The sequence below is a fragment of the Fukomys damarensis genome, unplaced genomic scaffold (assembly GCF_012274545.1).
Source record: "Fukomys damarensis isolate Sample0158 unplaced genomic scaffold, DMR_v1.0_HiC HiC_scaffold_33, whole genome shotgun sequence".
Lineage (NCBI taxonomy): Eukaryota > Metazoa > Chordata > Mammalia > Rodentia > Bathyergidae > Fukomys > Fukomys damarensis.
The window spans coordinates 1,084,833-1,100,782 of NW_022900945.1; the positions used below are offsets into that span (position 1 = coordinate 1,084,833).

The 15,950-nt window shown below is 55.2% G+C and overlaps 1 protein-coding gene and 1 long non-coding RNA gene across 4 annotated transcripts in view; one reads left to right on the forward strand and one right to left on the reverse strand.

The window, feature by feature from the left end:
- Nfia (nuclear factor I A) overlaps positions 1-15,950 on the forward strand; it is a 430,814-nt gene that overhangs the window by 411,367 nt on the left and 3,497 nt on the right. The gene's annotated exons all lie outside the window — the stretch shown is intronic.
- LOC104848852 overlaps positions 14,190-15,950 on the reverse strand; it is a 63,477-nt gene continuing 61,716 nt past the window's right edge. Inside the window, exon 8 of the long non-coding RNA XR_004515022.1 lies at positions 14,190-14,260. This is a non-coding gene — a long non-coding RNA (uncharacterized LOC104848852). The remainder of the gene's footprint in view (positions 14,261-15,950) is intronic.

The window sequence follows — 15,950 nt, forward strand, 5'->3', positions numbered from 1 at the left end:
TGAGGGAGCTGGGCCGGCAGGGGGCGTGCGGCCAGCAGAGCCCGGTCACAAGATGAAGACGCCATGGACTGGATACCACTGTGCCATAAGCTTGGTTAAGAGGAGCAGGATGGGGGAGCAGAGCCTTCACTCAGAGGCTGAGGCAGTAAGGTCACAAGTTCAAGGCCAGCCTCAACTATAATGAGGCCTCTTTCCAAAAAATGAGAAAAATGGCTATGATGGCAAATCCTAGATGTATTCTGCCACCATTTTCGAAATGTAGTCATTGGATAAACTAAAGGGCCTTTTACCTCTAGAAGCCTGGGCCTCACTGAAAGCCCTATTTACTCCCCAGCCCCTCTCTCCAGAGCTCTCCTAGCCAAGGCAGACCTCACCCCTTTCCTGCAGCCTCCTCCCTGGTGGCCTCCCTTCTCCCACCTCTGCCTCCTCTCCCCTATTCCCTGGGGCACCGGTCCCACACACAGACCTGCCGCACAGGGTGACGGTGTCGCAGAGAGGACACACATGTACCAAACAGTGCGGGCCGGAGAAGAGGCACTATTCAGGGAAGGTCCGTTCCTCGTGGAGACAGCTCCCGCCCGGGACCTAGTGCCGGCTCCTTGTCTGGCTTCCTTCTCGGTCGGGCCATGGAGGAGGCCTGCACCTGAGGAGCACCAAGCCGGCCGGAGTCCCTCAGGTGACCCTGACTGCAGGTGACACTCCCTGCACCTGGCCTGTCACCATTGTGCATCAGCAGATGTGTGCGACACCTAGACGCTGTCTCAGAGCCAGTTGTCTTTTCAGCTGGGCTTGAGGCACGCACCTATGATCCTAGCACTAGGGAGGCTGAGGTGGGCAGATCACTGGGAGTTCAAGGCAGTCTGGGCTACATAGTGAGACCCTGTCTCAAAACAGTAGCAACAACAGCAGCAACAAACAGATAGAACAGAGAGGAGACCACCAGCTGACCGCCAGGCTGCGGGAGCCTCACATCCTGGCATGGGCCTGATCCCTGACAGAAAGCATGGCGCTGTGTCTTTTGCTCAGCAGATCCAGGGCCTGGCTGCTGGGCCCCAGGGTCACAGGTGGTGCTGGCTGCACGCCAGGCAACCTGGCCTCCCCTGCCACCCACCCCTGTCCCACCCTCCATGGTCTTGGCCCGCTGAGGAGCGCCAGGGCCTTCCCATGGGGGTCAGCCCACTGTCCCCTCCCAAGAGCCCAGGCACCGAGGTTTCCCCTGGCAGAGCAGGTGCGCGGGGCTGTCAGAGTCTGTCTCCTGTGCGGCTTCCTCATGCGTGGCAGGTGCCCACACATCTGTGTCTGGGATCTGTGTACGTGTGTGTGTCCTGGTTGTTGCAAATCTAATGCTGTTGGTATAGGGATCGCGTGCTTGGCATTCAGGGCCAGCCTGTGATGGCGTCGTCTCAGGCACCCTCAGTCACTGTCAGCTGCAGGGCTGCGTTCCCCACGTGGACCCCGAGCCAAGGGGGCGGTGGGGCCACTGACACACGGATGGCACGAGACGCACCAGAGCACAGCCCGCAGTGGCCCCTGAGCACCCAAGGCCCAGGTCCAACAGCAGTAGGGGAAACCATGGCCCCAACCCCACACCTGGCAGGTTCTGAGGACGGCCACCTGCTCAGGGCCGCACAGGCTGCCCGCTCCAGCCCTCGCGCATGTGCTGGCACCCACCCACAGGCCCTGAGTGACAGAGCTGTGGGGTCAGCTGCCTCCCTCAGGCCATAGCTCAGGGCTCCACTGTGGGCCTGGGCGTTGCCTTGCGGCATGAGTTTGGTGACCCTGGGTAGGGTTAGGTTAGGGAGCAGGCGGCCATCAGGGAGGTTTCTTGGGCAGAGACCGGCTGTCCAGATTACAGGGTGGGAAGGAAGCACCCACAGGAGGCCAGTCAGGGAAGGGGGGAAAAGGCAGCTCACCAGGTCATGCGAACTCCAGGATGATGAGGGCTGATTTCTCTGTCAGAAGAGCAGCATCCTCACATCAAGTTGCTCTCTGCTGAAGGGTCTTGTGTCTTGTCTGTGAAATGGAGGTTCCTAGGGAAAACCTGACTAACAATGGCCTCAGCCAATCAGGGTTATTTTTCTCATGCGACAAGAAACCTGTGAGTGGTCATGAGCATTGTCTCAGCTTCTAAGGAAGCCAGCAGGACCCATGCCCTTTCCAAAGTTCACCTCTACCATCTGGCATATTGTCCTCTCATCCTCATGCTTGATGCCTCGTTGCACAATGGTTGCTGCAGCTCCGGATATCACATCCATTGTGTTCTCGTTCCTTTCCTATCAGGGAAAAGGCCCATTCATGCTCCACTTTTGTATCCTGATGGCAAATTTCCATTTAGGTCTCTTTGGTAAAACTGAGTCCCATTTTAATTGTTAGCTACAAAGGATGTTTGGCATGCCAGCACAGCATGATCTTGACTGTCCCTAGTCATGGCATCTGGCCGGGGAGTGGTCACATTTTCCTCTCCCTGAAAAACTGTGCCTGGGTGGAAGGCACAGTGGACAGTGCTGGCTGTCACTAGTGTCTGCCCTGCCCTGATGCTGTCCCAGACCCCCTGCGCCTGCCCTGTCCCTCTGTGCATGGCCGCTTTGGGAAGAAAGCCTGTGCGAGCAGCACTCCTGCCTCGGACAGTGTCCACAGTGTGGGCTGCGCACCTCCTCCGGGGCGGTCACTGCGATGCCCCAGGACCAACCGAGGCCAGACCTGCTCCCGCCCCGCCCCGCCATGCCCCCTCCTTGGAGATGGAGGAGACCCCGCGGAGGCCGAGAGGAATGGGTGCCCTCGTGCTATAGGTGGTGCCGGCACTGGGTGGAGGAGGCTTCTCCACACCCACTTGGCAGGGGCTCCCCTGTCCAACCCACTCCTGGCCGCTCTGCTGCCGCCTGGACCACCCTGAGCGCGCTGGCCGGGGGACCATGGACCCTGCGCTACACCCATGGCAGCCAGGTGCCCAGCGGGGAGCAGCAAGGGGGCGGGGCCTGTCCTTCCCCCGCTGCAGGGCCCAGAGCCATCAAATCCCATTTCCCTGAGGGGGACAGGAAGACCCCTGTGGGTGCGACTGGCCTGTTGACAAGGACTGGGGATGGCGGTGGCGGCGGAGACGTCGCGGGACCTCCAGTCAGAAAGTCTGATCGGGAGCCAGGCTGGCATTTCCACACAGACACAGTGGGTCCGACAGCAGCGCTATGGGAAGAAAATTACCCAGGGAGTAGGCCGAGACCCTGAGCCTGATCCTGAGCGCATATCGGCTGTTTTCCAAAGGCTGCCTGGATTTTTTGTGAGAAATCTGTGGCTAAGTGCACATCTTTGAAAGACATTTCGTTAAAGTTCAACTTTCACGGATTCTACCTGTAGACCCTCACATAAATTCTACCAGCGCAGACAAAACTGAGTGGGTGTCATTTGTGACCTGAATCTAAAAGGTCAACCATTGAATTTATAGCTCTTTTAGTGGAAAGAGCATAAAGATCCCTGCCGACCGGAGTCAATCTGTATTTTAATGTTTCTTAGTTAAGACTATGAAATCAAGGGATTGGGCTCCTGCCACCCAGTGAAGGTCAGACATTAGCTGTGATGCGTGAGGTGTCACTCCCAGGGTGGAAGTTAATATTTCAGAAGCCATCGCCACCCCTGGCAGCCGAGAAAGGACTTGTCCCTGACCGTTAACCAAGGTAAGGGGGACCCCGCCATCATTACTGAGCTTACTGATGATCGTGACCCTGATCAACTGCACTACTCCGCTCCTGAGCTGTTCTCCTGTGAGCGACTGCTCTCCACTAGTTCCATCACTGGAGAACAGACACATGGAGACCCGCGGGCGTGAGAGCAAAATACCCGCACAGCGGAGTCCAGGCGGGCAAGCCTACAGACCTGTGCCACCAGCACTCGGTGTCGTGTGTTCTCTCAGACCTGCACCTGGCCCAGGCCGTGGCTTCCTCCAGCTTGCAGGACTCTCGATGCCATCTGCTCTGAGTTTTTGTCAAGAGAGACAACAGCTCCATTTCTGTCCCCACAGGGTGGCTTGGGCACATGATCTGTTCTGCGATGACACTGTTTTGCGAGGTTACAGAATGCCCTGGAGCGGTGGTCCCCTCGGGGCTCTCTGCAGCACCTGCTGCTTTTTCACGTGTGACCATGTGCATTTCGGAACAGCGCATCACTTCAGCAGAGCAGTACCTCCAGATGAACAGGGGAGCCCAGGGAGGGGCTCTCGCAGGACTGACAGCAGGACGGGGCAGCGGCTGGTCCAGGAGGGAAGGACTTGAAAAGGGCACGCCTGGTTTTCCTCTGACACAGGTGCCCCAGGCTCACCTCAGCGGCTGGGAGTCCGGGGAACAAAGCGTGCCCTTCGGATGTTTGCCTCATGGAGCCTACTTTCCTACACCGCCATCCCGCAGTGTGCGTGTGTGTGCGGCCTGGGCCTCCATCCGTCTCCTGGCTGGCTTGTGGCTGCACATTGCTCCACCTTCTGTCCTTCACGGCCACCTCTTGAAGGTGCTTCTGTGTGAGGCAGGGGTAGGGGTGGCCTTTGATTTAAAGTTCAACCTTTACATTTGAGATTTTGACTAATTTCTGTGCTTGCATTAATTAAATTGAAATTGTTTAATTAGAACAAAACTAAAATCGATCATTAGGATTAATTTAACCTGATAGGCTTTGTGTACCTTTCTAGACAACTGTGAAATGCAGTGTGAAGCGGTGAGAAGCCTCATTTCCCATCTGTCACCCGCTGCCCTGCTTTCTGGGTGGCACTGAATGCCGCACTTCATGGCATCGTCTCTCTTCAGCGAGGGCTTGCTCAGCTGGCCTCTCCCTAAGTATTTTCTCTCATCTGAACAGAAAGATGCATGGTTCCCTTCACACCACCCCCTGTCACATCGAAGTGCCCCCCACTTGGCACACTGACCTTTGCGACCAGAGCTGAGTTCCCGCAGGCGCCCCCTGCAGCCCAGACAGAGGCCTCTCTGATCCGTGACTCTCACGTCTTGCATGTCCACACGACCGACACTGTCTGTGATGCTGGGTCCACTGCCCGCTGAAGCAGTAGCCGAGGCCTCTTCTGCTGTGGCCCCAGAGGCCTCCAAAGGCCTAGATGGCTGATCACTGTGAACCAGATTCCAGGCAGCAAATCTTCTGGGTCACTGTTGTGGAGCTCAGTGCCGTGGGGCTCCTTTCTCAGAGGAAAGTCTTCCACTTTTGCTATTTTGAACCTATGAAAGGCCTTGCTGGTCCCTCATGTTTTCAAGGCATCTTTCCTATTGTTCTAATGTAAAGTGTTTGGCTTCTTTTTAATGCTGATCTTTTCAGTAATCCGGCCCTCCTCTGCTCCGATTTTGCCAGCCTTTCTGGGAAAATAGAACATTTTCCAATGGGCTTGTGCTCCTTATTTTCAGCATAAACCTTGGCAGAAGCAGCAGGTAGTACTTATGCTACAACCTGAACATTGGGCTGCTTTGAAATTTCCTCTACCAGAATCATTAGTCCATCACTTTTAATCTCAGTCTCCTGCAGTCTCGGGGTATAGTAAAATATAGGCAAATTTCCTGCCATGACATAACTAACACACATGGCCTGGAGTCCAGATCCCAGTGGAGCCCTTGCTCCCAAATGAAGCCCCCTGAGCCTGGTCTTTCTGTCTGCATTTCTTTCTGCATTCTGGTCTTCTGAGCTCCAACCAGAATCTCTCCCATGAAGCTCAATTCACAGCTCCCTAGGGCTTCTTTAACTGGCATCTCAAAGCCTTTCCAAAGCCATCCTAACAGCTTCTGAAACTGGTCAGGTAGCATCAGCAGCAAGCCCACACATGGTGCCAAAATCTGTCTTGATTACTTTCCTGATCTCTGGGACGAAATATCCAATACCTCCAGCTTAAAGGAAGAGAGGTTTGTTTTGGCTCGTCTTTTAGAAGTTCCACACCTTGCATGGAGGGCCAGCTGCAGGCAGAACTGGCATGGTGGGAGGGTCTGGAGGAGAAAAGTTGCTCACATCATGGTGGCCGGGAAGCAGAGAGCAGAAGGAAGCATGGGAGAGAGCGGCCCTTGCAGACACACCCCAGTGACCCTCCTCTTCCAGCCAGACCCCACCTCCTCACAGAAAGTCAGGTATACTGCCAGGTAATCTACCCCCTTCCAAAAGTCTCCCCTAGGAGCCCGTAAGGCTTTGAGACACCTTCATGCAAGCCCAGACAGCTGAGATCACTGTTTACCACAAGATTCAGCACAAGTAACACCAGACCCGAATCTTAGCTATCTATAATTAACAAATATAAAAGATTTTGAACTATTACATTATTGTCTTTAAAATAATTAGGATCTACATGGATAAATTAAGTCCATTTGGAAATCTGCAGGTCATTCTGAGTTTCAAATTTCTCCCATGCACCATTTTCCAAAGTTGCTAAAAAAAAAAATACATGGCAGTTATGTTTAATTGGTTTCCGACAGCAACTCTTAGTGGCAGGGGTCCAAAGGGCAATGAAGAGTGAACCAAAACTGTATCAGTATTTCTGGAAAAGAAAGAAGAGAAACAAAAACCAGACAGAAGAAAGAGCACATGATATTTGGTCGTTTGGGCTGGCCGGCGTGAGGCCCGTCTCACACGCCAATTGTCTTCGCGAAGGTTTTCAGGGTGAAGGCCCAGAACCTGGCCACTGTGAGCCCTGCCCACCCGCTCGCCAGCTGTAAACCCCTGCCTCGTCAGAAACGCCTTCACACCGACTCTGCAGAACGCCGTCTGAAGGGCTCACTTGGATGCTTGTCTTTTCCTGTAGAAGAAACTTCTCATTTCCTTAGCAGATGGTTTTACTCAGAAGCTTATTTACATATAATTTGGTTTCCAGAGGATTAAATCAAGTAGTGCAATCCCAGCATCGTGCCACGGAAAGGCCACTAGTTGGCAGGCAGGTGAGGCAATGGCTCCCCGGACAGTGATGAGCACCAAGCAGGACATCAGCCTTTTGCAGGGCGTCATTTCACCCTCAGCACTTGTGCCCGGAAGGGGTCTTGGTCCCTTCTTAGCCTGGCCCGAGCCCAGCCACTCTGGGCTGTGTGGTGTCTGAACCCACAGCAGGACTGCTGCTCAGTCACTCCCCTGACCACTCCCAACGCCCCCGAGCCCGGGCTCCCAGGACCTGTGCCCACTGCTCAGGCAGGCCTGCTCCAGGGCAAGAGATGGCGCCTTGGCTCTGTCGGCTCAGTGCCCCTGAGCTCCAACTCAGGAGGGGGGTTTAAGGCAGAGCCCTGGCTGCCTTTCCCCACCACCTTTTTGCTCTACTCTGTGAAAACCACGCTGCCTTCTCTGAATCCAGGGACCCTGGTTTAGCGGCGAGATCAAGTCTCACGTCAGCCAGCCAGGAGTTCAGTGCTCCCAGCCCACTTCCCTGGAGCACCTGAGAATCCATTCCAGTTCTCCTGGCTCAGCCCCTTCTCAGGGCATCCGTCCCGGCGGGATGATCCCCAGGTCTTGGGACCTGGTGAACCTCACAGTTCTTGGTAGGTGCAGTCCAGGACTCCTTCAAGGCGGGACACTTCTCCTGGAAGCACTGTCCACCTTCATCTACGAGACACAAGAACAGTGCTCATCTCTGAGGAAAGTAAAAGTGCATCGGCTACTTCTGTGAGATGCCAAGGCGGTGCTGAGAAACTTGAAGTGTGGTGTCTGGAATGTTCATCCAGGACCAGGGAAACAGGCCTGCAGAGCACCTCATCCCCGGGCAGCGCGCTGCTGAGAAGGCCGCACTCCTGCGGTAGGCATTCCTGCACCTGGCCTCAGCACCCAGCACTGGTACAGTTAAGAGGCTGCAGGGAAGGAGGCACCGTGAGCTCCAGGAGTGCGAGGGGCTTTCAGCCTGGCCTTGAACTCCCAAACGTGCTCCTGGAGAGCAGTGCAGATGGGCTGGTGTTGTTGGATGGGAAGTCACATTTTAGCTTGAATTGCTTCTTTCACAAGACAGTCTCAGAGTGCTGTGCACTTGAGCCATCTGCTAGAAGAGCAGGAGTTGACCTGCCTGAGAGGCCGGCGGCAGCTGGGTCCAAGGGCAGCATCCCGGTCGCTGTACTTGCAAGACAAATGGTGGTCTAATGAGGGAGTGGGTTTTCAACATGTACCTGTCCCACAGCCGCACTGGATGTTAAGGACAGCAAGGCAACTGGGGCCTGCGTGGCTGCCACGGAGCCGCGCTCCGCGTGCGTGGGTGCAAGTGCACATGTACGTGCGTGTGTGCTGGTTCCTGCCCTCACCTACCAGTGAGCACTAACTCCAGTCATTTGTCCAGAATCCCACTGAGAGCCTTCTGCTTACAGGCTTAGTTTTACAAAACGCATTTTGGAATCTCTTCGACAATCTTTGCTTGCAGAATCCACACCTCCTCAGAGTCATTACTAAGAAAGTAAAAATGAGTCGAGCTCTCTGCGTTCCGGTCCTGTTTCCCCTCCGGCCTGGAGGCCAAGTGGCTCTGCCGGCCGCAGATGTCACACATGCACCCCATCCTTGGCGTGGCCCTCGGGCAGGCCACCATCAGTGCGGCTGGGGGGCCCTCGGCCTGCTGCTCCTGGCCCCAGCAGTGCCACTGCCCCCTTGGAAACACCTACAGAGACATAGCTTGGCTGTAAATCTACAAATTTAGGAGGAAATAAACCTATGCATAAAAGAGCATTTGCTGTTTCAGCATTTAGAAAACACCCATTTGAACCCACAGCACCCCCCATGTGAGTTTGTTTTGCAAGTCACGTTTCAACAAAGACGCTTAGTGCCATAAACCCCAAATCCAACCTTGTGCCGGAGGGGGAGCCCGGCGCTGTCCCTGCCGGCGCTGTCCCTGCCGGTGCCGTCCCTGGTCGGCGTGGGGAGGTGTTGGGAAAACGGCTTTGTTTCAGGCTGGGCCGTGGGCAGACGAAAGCTTCCTGTTGTGTCAGCGACCGGAATGCTGCTTACTTTGTAGGCCACGAGGTCAGGGCCACTTTGTGTTTTCCTGTTTCTGTTTCTACCTCAGCACTGCGTAACTGTCCTGAGGCCTGGTGAGCTAGAAGGAGATTGGAATCCAGCATCCAGAGGGCCGGGGTGTGGGTCCCTGAGGCCATGACCTGATTTGTTCTGTGGTCAAGGTCAGGAGGACCTTGTGAGGATAGGAACAGTTCCCCTCTCCCAGTGCCATCCCAGAAGAGACGGCCCTGACCTAAAGCAGTGAGGAAAGGCGGGGAGCGGACCGGCAGTTTGGGCTGGGTCAGCCCAGGGTGTGCGCCTCACCTGCTCCAGGTCTGTTGCGTGGACCTGGACACTGGGACCCTGCCGCGGCCTCCACACACTGTCCAGGTTCCGCCTCTGCGCCCGGCTCCTGGCTCTCTGCCGTAGCCTCTTTCCCTGCTGCCCCACAAGGTGGTAGTGGCTGCACTCCCGGCTGTTTCTCCTTGATGGTGTGGACAGGGCCGTCCCAACTCCCACGGGGGCTCGGCTGCAGGGGTAAGAGGGAGAAGGGTCACAGCCCAGGGGCCTTGAGTGCTGCTGTCCCTGCCCTGGGTGGGGTCGGAGGGGCCCAGATCTGCTGGCTGCTGTTGGGGGCAACTCTAGAACTGGGAACAACTGGACTGTCCACTGCAGTGCTGTTTTCCTTCCTGGACGTTGTCTGTCTGCACACCCAGGCAGCGAGGCCTCTGGACGGGTTTGCCAGAACCTGAGCCCGTCAGGAGAGGCTGGGGCGGGAAGGGCACGGGTGGGATGGTCACGGTCGGTCAGGCCTCGCTCAGCTGCACCGACCTCACTCTCACGCCTCTGTCTAACAGGAAGGCGCCTCCCAGCCACTGTGGGGCAGCCCCAAGTGTGACTGTCCGCACTTGTTAGGCAACAGACATTTAATTAAATTTGGAATCTGATGTGTAGAAAACATACATTTTTTCATTTCATAGCTCCCCAGGAAATCATATTCCCTTCCTTCCCCTTTCTCTGTAACTCCCTCCCTGCCAGGCAAAAGATTATTTTAATGTGAAAATCCAAATTTACAAAGGGCTGGGCCACTCCTCTGTTTTTGCCTTGGGGCCAGACACTAGGCCCTAAGAAAGCTCGCTTTATGTCTGAGAGCAGAGCCAGCCTTTTATGGGCCAGCTTCCCATATGGAAAAGAGTCTGTCCCATCTCAGGGCATTAAAATACACCACTTAGCAAGTCTGTAACTAGAACCTTTCATCTCGCTCTTGTGTGATAGAATGGGTGGCCTGATGGCCTCCTGGTATTCTTGGCTTTGGTGGAATCAAAACACAGAGCAGACCACAAACGTAGAGTTTGGGCCACGCTGTCCGGCCCCGCCCAGCACATCCGGCAGAGTCATCCCAGCCAGGGGACGGGCACTGGGACAATTTCATCGGGTCCTTGTCCTCTTAATCCCCACGCCGCACCTCAGATCTCGGGCAGCTTCCGTGGCGCGGGCTCCCTTTAATGGATAGAATCTATTTTTCATGAAAAAGCAGGAAATAAGCTGTCTCTTTCATAAAAAGATTTACAAAATGTAATCATTGTTGAAATATTCCCTTTGAACTGCCGTGTCCACGGGGGTCTGGGCTCCCAGCGCGGCTGGCTTCATTAGAACCTTCCTCCGCGGCTCCAGAAGGCAGGTATGCTGTTGGCGCCCGGCTTTGATGTCCTGAATGAATGAAAGAAAAGCACAATAAAAAAGAGCTGTTGATCAAGCATAAAATACTCTTTAAGCTGACAGAATGGCAGCGTTAACACACCCTAAGCTGCTTTTAGTTTTTCCCTTTTCCCCTCACATTTTCCTGTGCTTTGTGTACAGTGGGGGTTTGTATTTTATGAGAAGTCTCTGATCTGTGTAGTATGCCATTCGCTAACAAAAACCAAAATAGGATTGTTCCTGCCCCCCCAGTGCCCGCGTCCCTCCCTCGTCCCCTCCCTCACCCAACTCCAGGCACAGAGTTGAGCCTTGCAGGCTAAGGGCTGGGCCTCTCTCAGCCCCGAGCCTGTCCCCTTTGTGTTCTTGGCGGCCCTGCTCCAATTCCAAGACCGCAATTAAAGACAGATTTTTATTTTCTTAGGAACTTTCTCTTGCAACTGGGGAAAGGGGCTGCTACAGCTGCTAGTTTTAACTAGAAATTATGTCTTCAAATGAGAGGAAGTTCCTTGGGGAGCCAGGTCCTTCCTAGGAAGCTGGCCGGCTCCATCCCCCACCCCCACCGCCCCAGCTGTCCACATCTGCCTGGCTCCCCGGTTCTCTGTGTGGGTGCCGGCCGGGTGGCACCTCATTTCCTCCCCACAGGTGGGTGAAGCAGGAGCTGGACACAGACTCAGAGGTGCTGACTTGACTCCGTTTCCAGCACTTCTAACCAGCGCCCGGTGCTACTGCTGGTGATTCTCATCACTTGGACCCAGAGCCTGGTTCCCGGCCGAGACTGTGGGCCTCCACTGAGTCTCCAGGCAGAGGCGTGGGCCGGGATGCACTTCTGAACCCCAGAGGGTCTGGGTGCAAGGCCGAGGAGACCGATGGGTAGGCACAGAGGCAGCAAGGAGACCCGCACCGGGTGAAAGGTTCCCCTCGGAACCCGGTCGGCACGACTGACGGTGCACTCCCGACGTTTGGAGGGACTGGATGGCCGCTGGTAGAATGATGAGTGTTTTCCTGTCTTGAGGTTTGAACCGAAAGGGGCGTCTTGGCTGGAAGCAGCCAGTGGTTCTCCAGGGACTCGTGGTTTGGCCACCGCTCCCGGCTTGCAGCGCACAGGCCGCAGTCTATGCTCCCAAACCAGCACGATGCTCCAGAGGCAGCCGGTCCAGCTGGCCCAGAAAGGACGCTGCGGGCGATGCCGGGCGACTGTGTGGTCCTGCATCTCATGGGGACCCCACCTGTCATCTGCAGGCCATGGTGACGTGAGCGTGGGTACTGGCCTGACGCTCAGTCTGGAAGGCTGGACACGGCCTGTTCCTCCTCCGCCTCAGCCACCCTGACTCAGGCTGGAAGTCCCGAGAAGCAGCGCTGGTGGCCAGGGACCTGCAAACACTGTGCCAGGCCCGGCAGGGAGACTTGGTGGCTTTAGGGACCTGGAAGGTCCGAGTGGCGAGAAAGGACAGCCACCAAGGTGAGCAGGCCAGGCGTGGCGCATTAACATCTTAACAGTTTCCTGCACAACAAACAGGTCTTGGTTCAGAGTTTTCTAAAATAGACTTTAACACGATACAGTCAGGCAGTGAAAAACTCTGGAGATCAAAGCCCGAGGCTGGCGGTGCCAGCAGTGACACTTCTGCTGCACCCTCAGCAGGAAGTCACACCACAGTAGGAAACACGGGGCTGGGTCCTCGGGACCCCTCGTGCTTGGCCCCGCCCACTGGTGAGGTGATGAAGGTCCTCAGTGTGAGCAGCGGGTGCCCGGCGCCTACAGGTCAGGAAGTCTACAGCCTGGCACCTCCCTCTGGGTAGGGAGGTCCCAGGCCAGACACCGTTGTTCTTAAGCTCAGGATACCCCCAGAGCCCATGCATGGGGTACCCAGCACTGAGCTCCTCCTGCACCCCATGGGAGGCCAAGGCCCATGTGGCCTGAGCCCTGGGGCAGGACAGGCGCCTCCAGGCTCAGGCCGGATCTGCCAAAGGCAGTGTATTTGTGCTGCAGTGATTTAGTTCACCCGAGCAACGGCAGGAAGCCACACTGCCCAAGTGCCTGGTGTGGCTGGCAAGGGCAGTGTCTCCAGAGAAGACTGTGGGGACCACAGCCACGCGGGTGGAGGGGCTGTGCCCCACGACCCCTTGCAGGCAGAGGAAAGCAGTGTCAGACCCCACATTACAGCCTGTGCCCAGTGCGCCCGTGTGAAACTGCCCTCGCTTCACTTTCTGAGGAACAGATGCTGCCCATCGCTCTGCTCTGCCCTCCGCAGCACCCCTTCCTTTGGGGAGAGTGAGGCAGGACTGCGCCCCGCAGACACACCGTTCTCATCGCTCTGCTAGCCGCACTCGTGCACTGGAGCCTGCGTGTTACTGAGGGCCGCGTCCCCTCACTGCACCTCCGGCCCGGCCTCATCCTGGAAGCCGGCTCTGTTGCCTCACTGTCCCCCTGAGGCGCAGACATGAGGCCGGCTGGCACCACAGAGGTGCCCACGCCTCCCGGCCTCCCGCTTGGGATGCCATCGGTTCATAACCCTGATAACTGAGCGATTCGAACCTCAGTGTGGCTGCAAATTAAGGGTGGGAAGCGTGATAAACTGGAGAACTGTGGAGGGAAAAGTAAAAGTAGCGCCGCAACAGTTAAATGAAGCCTCGCGCGCACATTCAGCGTGGAGCCCCGAGGTGGGCGCGCTGCAGGCGCGTTATTAAATCCTTACTCAGCACTTTCCGACCTGATGAGATCACTCCTTCCTCCGACGAGAGGGGGAAGCTGAGCTCTGGTCCTGGGCTGCAGATTTCTTTTGATGTTTCACCTTGAACGCCGGCAGGACGCCACCTCCCCTCCCGGCACATTCCCTGTCCAGACCTTGCCACGGAGCTAATTGTACCCAGCCGCCCGCGAGCTTGGTGGGAGTAGGGCTGAGGACCTGAGGAGGACTGCAGCGCAGTCCCAGATCAAAGCTCTGTGTTTACTTCCTTAATGTAAATGTACCGAGATGGCATCCTCAGATATTGTACTGGAATATTGCTCCTGCAGATAAGGGACAGAGGCGCCTTTGTAGTCCTGGCTACAGCAGGGCGGGCTATGGGGCTATAAAGCAGGAAGGCAGAAAAAAAGTGTAGGGAACCCAGGCCTAGTCAGTAACTATCTGGAGCTGATTCTTTTAACCCTCCACAAATGAACTGCCCCTCATGTGGCAGTGTTTTCCCAGCACTTGGCTGTTCAACCTCAGCAACTTAGCAATCTTAGATTTCTCGCGTTTTTCTGGCGTGGCTCAGGAAGGGAATATGCAGACTCACCCTTCAGTGAGTGTTGTGAAACTTGCACTGTTTGCATGACCGAGACTGAGGGAGAAATGGGCTTTTCCAACACGGCTGCTTCACCCACCGCCCTCTTAGCTGCTGCGGTGCAGGGCTCGCGGTGTGCAGGCCGCACCCCTGGCCGCCACTCGTGAACACCTTCAGGTGCAGACTGGTGCTGGCCACGTGGACGTGTTATTGCGATCGCTGAAACAGTTCATCTGCTCCCTCTGCACACGATGTAGGCACAGCATCCTCATTCCAGAAAAAAGTCCTCCGTGTGGTCCCCCTCGACGTCTGCCCCTCCTGAAGTCCTGGTCAAGTAGCTGGGTTAATTGTCGTGAAGATTAGCGTGATGTTGAAATCAGTCCTAATGGTCAAAGCATAGGAGTGAAGAAGTTGAAGAATAGGTTTTGGTCAGGCCTGAAAGGGTTAATTAAGGTTTTTTCATGGGTTAATAAAGACCCCCAGCCCCTGCCTCAGGAGCCATGTGACACCCGCTGGGATGGCCCTTCCTTTATTGCCGTGTTGCTGGTCAGAGCACAATGGCCTGTCTGCAAATCATTGCTAAAATCATCTCAAGGAAAGAAAGTTCGCAAGCCTCAGCCACAGACAAAAGCCCAAGAGTTGCAGTGCACAGCTGAAAAACTCAGAGTCAGCAACTTCTATTGATTAAAAACTAACCTTTAAAGTAACTCTGAGAGTGTGTGGTTAGCATTTAAATTTAAACATGTCATGAGTTGATTTGTGTTGCTGAATACCAACTCAGAAGGAGTAACATTCACATCGCATTTTTTTTTCTAATTCCCTTAAGCAGCTAAAGTATTTCACGAAATGTCAAGAGGGCAGAAGGAAGAGGAGAGGGGGCTGGGGCCCGGCCTTGGAGTTTTCTTTCCCATGCAAATATCCACCCCCCAAAAGAAAAGTGTGCAGGGTGAAACACAATAATTAGTCCTTTGTCTAACTTTCCCAAGTGCCAGGGAAAGACAGATTAATTACATATACAACAGTGTTGGTTTTTGGAGTGGGGGTCCTGCTTGCTCTGTAAGTCATAAATTAGGCAGAATAAATACTTCAATGTGTTTGCAGTGGGCCTGCTACGTCAGAACCACTGGAAGGCTGGTGGGAGGAGAGCAGAGGGTTTCTTGCTAATGATAGTCACGTCTGGGTCTGTCTGGTTGCTCCTAGCAACCAGACATGATGTAACACCAGGATGAACTTGAACTTGGGGGACTTGAAAAGGGAACAATAGACCAGAGCAATCAATAAAGCCTATTTCAGTGAAGGATTACAGAGCTGCTCTGGGTAACCTTGTCGGCAAGGCACATACTGAATAGTAAGATGTGTGAAGAAACTTTTTTTTCTTGCTTTGCTTTTTAAGAGAAGTGCAGAGGCACTGCAGATTTCCTGGTGCCCTGAGGTCTGGTCCAGGCGCGGTGGCATGGAGAACTGCTCCCCCTGCCGACGCCCCGAGTCCGTCCTGGGCCTCTTGGTCAGGAAGTCCCAGAATTGCCGCCTTCAGGAAGTCAGGGTCACAGCTGCTGCCTGAGCCCCACAGTGCGCTCAGGGCTGGAGCTGGGCCCACGTCCTGAGCACAGGCCGCGGGGCCGCTCTCCCTTTTGTGCAGCTAGCTCAGTCTGTTGCTACCAGGAGGATTTCCCTTTGGGACACCAGAGGCTGCACTGTGATGCCTAGGCGCGAGCTCAGAGAACACCTGAAAGTGCTCGGGATGCGTGTTTTCAGCTTGTTGGGGTTTTTTAACTCCTCCAGAGGCCACAGGTGGCTTGTGTGACCCGGAAATCTGATCCCAGCCTCCATTGTGGCCATCACTGAGCCACTGATCCCCAGATCAAAGAGCTCGCTGTTCTCTAATTGAATCTCAGGGACAAGGATAAGCTGTCCCCTCACAAGGTCAAGCAGGTCACAGCCTTTTCTGAACAGTGACTTGGAGATCTGAGGGGATCTGACGTTCCTGTGACCAAAGACAAATGCGTGATTTGTCAGAATGTAGCTAGCGCAAAGTCGGCAAAACCACGCACCTTTTAATTTCACTCAGGAAA